We start from the raw sequence: 6,000 nt of genomic DNA, 5'->3' as shown, positions 1-6,000 counted from the left end.
TTGGTTGTTGATGTAGTTCACATCCTCTAGCTGAGCATTCTCCCCATCTTGTTGCAGAAACTGCTCTTCCTCTGAGATGGCATGTACATGCTGCTGCTAGCTGAGGAGCTTATCCAATTTGTCATTGAGTGCTTTCATGTCTCTTTTGTACTTTGCTTCATCCTCTCCAGTAGATCGCACAATGCGATCATACTCCTCATCGTAGTGGCCATCAGATTGAGCCAAGTTCTCCACGAGATCCCAACCTTCATCGACATCCTTGTTGAGGAAGTTATCATTGCTTGCGGTGTCCAGCAACATCCGTATCTTAGGGACCACACCTCGGTATAGTGTACTTAGAAATGAAGCATTGCTGAATCCATGATGAGGGCATCTGGTAGTGTATCCCTTGAAACGTTCCCAAGCTTCACTGAACGTCTCATTGCTCTTCTGAACAAAGCTGGAGATATCATTATGCAACCTTGCAGTTTTGGATTTGGAGAAGAATTTGGCTAGAAACGCCTTCTTGCATGCTTCCCAAGTGGTGATGGACTCCTTGGGGAGTGATTTCTCCCAAATGTGTGCTTTGTCTCCCATAGAGAATGGGAAAAGCCGGAGTTTGAATCCATCTTCACTAACTCCATTTATATTCGTTAGGCTACAAAGGCTATCAAACTCATCCAAATGGTCCAATGGGTTCTCCATTGACAATCCATGAAACTTATTGCTTTGTATCATCTGGGTGAGACTACTCTTGATCTCAAAGTTGTTGTTCTGGACAGCAGGTGGCACAATGGCATTTCTTTGAGTGTGAGTTAGATGGAGCATCTCCTACTCCGATGTTGGTCCTTGCTTGAGGAGCTGGTGGACCATTCTGGTTATTCATTATCTCCTCAATTGTGTTTGGTTGCGGTTGTTGAACTTGTTGTGGTCGGAGTAACCTTGGTATGTCAATGTTGTCGATGAACGGACTCCAGTTTTGCTATCCTTGGATCGTGTTTGCATGCACAATCAGTTGACCGAGTGAGGACACGAAGGTCAACTCGATCCAGGTGATCGAGTGACGGGTCGGGTGGGTACTCGGGTTGTACCTAAAATGCAAAACAAACAAATACGAAAGTAAACAAGTCAATAACTAACCAAAGTATATAATAGAACTTGATCTAGCAAGTGCTGAAATCTTAACCGTAGCAAATCAAATTCAACCAAATGGCAACGACGCCAAATTGATAAGATGGTTTTCACCTAGGGTATCAATTCCCTATGAAGTTGTAGTACAAAGGGTTATCAATCCAAATGGTTGTTATGCTAGCAGATGAGATATGATCAAAACTATGCAAGTCAAGCCAAGCAAGAGTTGGGGTTTGATCTAACAATCCTAAAGTAAACAAAAGAAAGCAAATAAACAAGAACCACACGACCTAAGCACTCGATGCAAGCATTCGAGTACATGATCGGGTGGGATGATCGAGTAAACAAGATGAGTATGAACAGCTAGAAGGTGATCGTGTACCTGTTCGGGTAAGTGATCGAGTTATGAATGAAAATGTAAACAATCAAAATGCAAAAGCTCCTAAGGATGGGGTAATCGACTCCTAAGCGTTCCTGACCAGTAGGAATGTCCTACATGCCTCAAGCAAATATTCCCTAGACAATGAATCTCTAAAATCTTGTTAAAATACTCTCGTGATAGAAACAATCAGCCTTGATCACTCCCCTACCCAACTCTCGTTGGAGAAACATGACCAAGCAGGCAATACAAACCGATTCATTATTGTCAATAAATTCCTTACACATCTAATCTCTTAGGTTAAGTGAGTAAATCTCTAGCATTGATTGATTCAAGCATTTCATCTACACCTCTCGATGGTAAAACATCCTAGATCTAATCTCAACCTCTCGGTCTGTTGATAGCATTAAGAAAACCAATCTAGAAGGGTTTATAAAACATAAACAATCAAGCTAAGACATCCTAACCGATCAAGAACACAAAATTGTCTATCCCATCCTTAGAAACTTTGTTTCACTACTCAGATCTCATTGCAGAAAACACAAAAGCATAGATAAACGAAAATTGCATTGTATTGAAAATAGAGTAAAGAGGAAGAGTGTAGAATCGAAAATGCAAAAGAAAATAACAAAATGAATCCTAACAAAGTGGAAAAATTGTTTGAGTCGCTCAAGATCTCTCTCAGAAGCTCTCGCTCTCTGGTTTGAGTGTATGCGGCGTGCTAGGGTGAGAGGAAGAAGAGGGAGGTTTATATATGGAAACCCTTTAACCCTAGCAGCCTAGTCCTGCCCGAGGGTCTGCTCGAGGCGGTGCTCGAGGATGTGGTCGGGTAACTCCTCGGATAGGTCCTCGGGTTGTTCTTCCTGCCCTTGGATCCTCTTCGATCGGGTTGAGGTTCGGACTGTTCTTCCTGCTCCATAGCTCCTTCGGGTACATGCTCGGATTTGACCTTGTTTTTTCCCATTTTAGGCTCTAAAGCACATGTTTTCATCCAAAAAGTGCAAATGCAAGAATGCAACACCCTAAATGGCCGAAATGTGGATTTCTACAGTAAAATAACCTAAAAATGCTAAGGTTAGGGTAAATATTATGCAGAATATGGACAAAAAATGATGCTTAAAACATGTAAATTAGAGAGTTATCAAGAGAACCTTGTGTCCAACTTCCTTCACCATGGAGAGAACCTTTGCTCTGCCTTCCTCCCTTGGGGAGATAACCTTGCGTCCAACTTCCCCCACCTTCCTCCCTTGTGGAAATAACCTTGCGTCCAACCTCCTCTACCATAGAGAAAACATCGGCTTTGCTCTCCTCCTATGTGGAGAGAACATGTTCACGTCTTTTAGCTATCTCAAAGTGGCTTGCTCCAGAAACTAAAGACCCTTTCTAACGTTACAAAATATTTTGATAGTAACTATTATTAAATTTTCCAATGTATTCATGAAAGTTTCTTTGACACACCATGATGTAGCCTCTGTCTCCAAGCTCCTATGGATCTATCAACAACGATTTATGTTTTTCCAATCTATTTATGTTTGTTGTAGGCTTGTGTTTGATTAACCTATTTTATCCAACCATTAGGTTGATGACCTTCTCCTCTTTATCTCTTTTTGAGATTGAACAAATGGTAACAATTATGTTTGCACAAAAAAAAAAATCTATGACCAACCAATCAAGTTTGATAAATTAGAAGAAAATTAATTTGATATAATTAATAAAATAATATAAAATTATAAACACGTTAATATATGAATCTCAAATAATTCAAAGATGAAAATATAAATTAAATAAAACAATCTAAAACTACTACAATTAATGTTAAAATACAGTATTAGAAAAGAAGATGCATATATTAATCTTCCATTTTTTCTAGGTCAACATACTAATCTTACCTATTCCAAACTGAAAAGGTAGAAAGTAGGAGTATATTTTGGTTTAAAAAAATAAGAAAAATTTGTCTTTCCATTAAAAATGTTTGACCAATAGAACAAAGTTGAAAACAATATTTTTAAATAAATTATTTTGTTAGATGAATAATATGAGACGATCTAATAAGATACTAAATTTAAAAACCAAGCTTTATATAATAAGATATTTACGAAGTATTAGTAATACTAATTTAGTATAGTTAACTAAATTAGATTTGATTGTTACATTTATTAATTTAATATATTGCATTTAATATGCTGCATTATTATGGATCACCAATGATTCTGCATGAATTTAAAAGAGAGTGAGAGAGAACACCATAGAATTTTCATCAATTGACCTTGAGTTGTCAACTTGTCATGTTATCATGATCACTCTGAAATATTCAGGGGAACAAACAAAAGGTAAAAAAGAACTATATATAGAGAAGAGTTTGATTACTTGGTCATCTAAAGTCTGAAGAAGCTTTACCAATGCTAACGACTTATTTGTGAACATATACAGACAGTATATAGATTACCTGAATTTTGGAGCTTTAAGCAAAAACTAGAAGATTCTATTTTTTGAGGCGAAACAAATACGACTTTACGAGAACATCGATGCATACGAATATCCTTTGAGATTCTAAAGTATGAATTAGAAAGATCATGGTGTATATATATATATATATATATGGTCTATACATATATATGTACACTCGAAAATATAAACCATCATTTCCTAATGAAGATTTGAACTCATAAACAACAGAAACAAAACTCAATCCTTCCCATAAGGGATATTTTATAGTATTTAGTTTACAGAGGTTAAAAATAAAATCACTGTACTCATTTCCGACCAAAAATAGAATCACTGTACTCATTACTTAATCAATACAAAGTTAATTGATATGTTTACAGTAACTTTATAGTCTCGTAGTTAGTAGTAGGGTAAGAATAGTGTTAGTGAGTTCGTCGGTGATGGGCTGGCGTGAAGAAAACACACGTGGCACCCAATCATTTGAGAAAATTTGAGTTATTTGGGAATGATGATAGGACCCATCAAAGAAGACAACATTATTAATTCCGTAGATTTGGAGTTAATTTGAGCGGGTTGGGTTGCACGAACCACACCACACACCAGAAGGTCCAGCACCAGATGGTGATCAGTTGTCTGGGTACCCCAAATAATTCATTCAAATTAGTTTTACACAAAAACACTCGAAACTAAACTGTGATTACAAAAAAAAAAAACAGGCACACACATTTTAAAGGAAAAATTGATTTGTAATGGAAAATATGTAATTTTAACATCAAATCAAAAAGATACAGTAATTTTAGTTTAGTTTGTCAACAAGAGCTGTCGTAATATATATATATATATATATATATATAGTAAATGATAAAGAAATGAACACATGTTCCCCGTTAACAACATATCAATTTTTACGTCTCCATGCTTACTTTTTTGGTTACTTAAGTCAAACTATATTGACCAAGTTGTCGGTCGAGAGTAACAAAATAAAATGGGCGAGGCCACACCTCAAAAATCAAAATGTCGGTGCTCGGACATAAAAAAAAAAAAAAAAGATAAACCGCTTAAACCAGCGATCATGAAACTCCGGAAAACCTGAATTACTGCGAAATTTATGGTTGTAGGAACTACAAGCACACGTGTAGGTGTCTTCTTTGTGGCCATTGTCATACCCCTCAGTTTTTATTAGTGGTGGGCAACAAACCTATATTAAGGAGATCCAGCTCGATCGATCTTTAAACCCGATTTCAGTTCATCATAAAAATTTAGAAACATTTGGAGTTTCGGTTACGATAAGATCAATAGAGCTAGAGGAAATCAATCAATATCATTCATGCTTCATAGCCACACGGATACAAAAAATTTGGTATCGATAATTCATGATTATTTTGGGAAAGAACTAATCAATTTATTTTAGTGTTGTATAAATGTATAATTTGTCACAATGCAGACAAAAAACAAAAGTTATTGAGAAATTAGGTTACTATTCACGAATATCTCATGTCTCTCTGCCAAACACACTTCCACATGAGCCTTACCTAACAGTAACGATTCTCTGCCTAGCAAGTTACACTGTACGTTTTCGAACAATCATTTTGTCTTCGTTCATCCCAATTAATTAGTCTATTAATATTCATTAATTGATTGAAACCGTTTCATGGAAACTTGTAATAATATATACTATAATAAACTCTCTGATTAATGATTATATACGTTAGTCAGAGAAGCTAAGTAGCTAAATATGATACAAAATCCGTCAAATACTCCTCTTTAAACTGTTATTACACTGTCGACACTAATGACTCCTCTCCTTCTTATATCTTTTTAAAAATTCCACAATATCGCTAAACAAGTTGAAATTATTACCACCTTTTGTAACATTTTTTTTAAAAAATCATTAGGAAAAGTCTCATAAAACACCTTCACAATACAAATCCAAAATTCTAACGAGTGCGTTATATCTAAATTTACTTTTTTTTTTGAAAAAGAATATCCAAAATTTACTTTATAAGAACTTTTTAATTTAATTCGTCTACAATTAGCACAACAAAAGCAATAACTAGCTGCATAAA

The 6,000-nt window shown here is 35.7% G+C and overlaps 1 non-coding gene across 1 annotated transcript; it reads left to right on the top strand.

The window, feature by feature from the left end:
* The first annotated feature begins 355 nt into the window (after positions 1–355).
* LOC147940784 (small nucleolar RNA R71) lies at positions 356–461 on the top strand. The gene has a single exon (XR_015562966.1). It is a non-coding gene; the product is annotated as a small nucleolar RNA R71 (small nucleolar RNA).
* The last annotated feature ends 5,539 nt before the right edge of the window (positions 462–6,000 follow it).

The sequence above is a fragment of the Camelina sativa genome, chromosome 7, assembly GCF_030686135.1.
Source record: "Camelina sativa cultivar CO46 ecotype springtype chromosome 7, ASM3068613v1".
Taxonomy (NCBI): Eukaryota; Viridiplantae; Streptophyta; class Magnoliopsida; order Brassicales; family Brassicaceae; genus Camelina; species Camelina sativa.
This window is presented reverse-complemented; position numbering and strand designations above follow the sequence as displayed.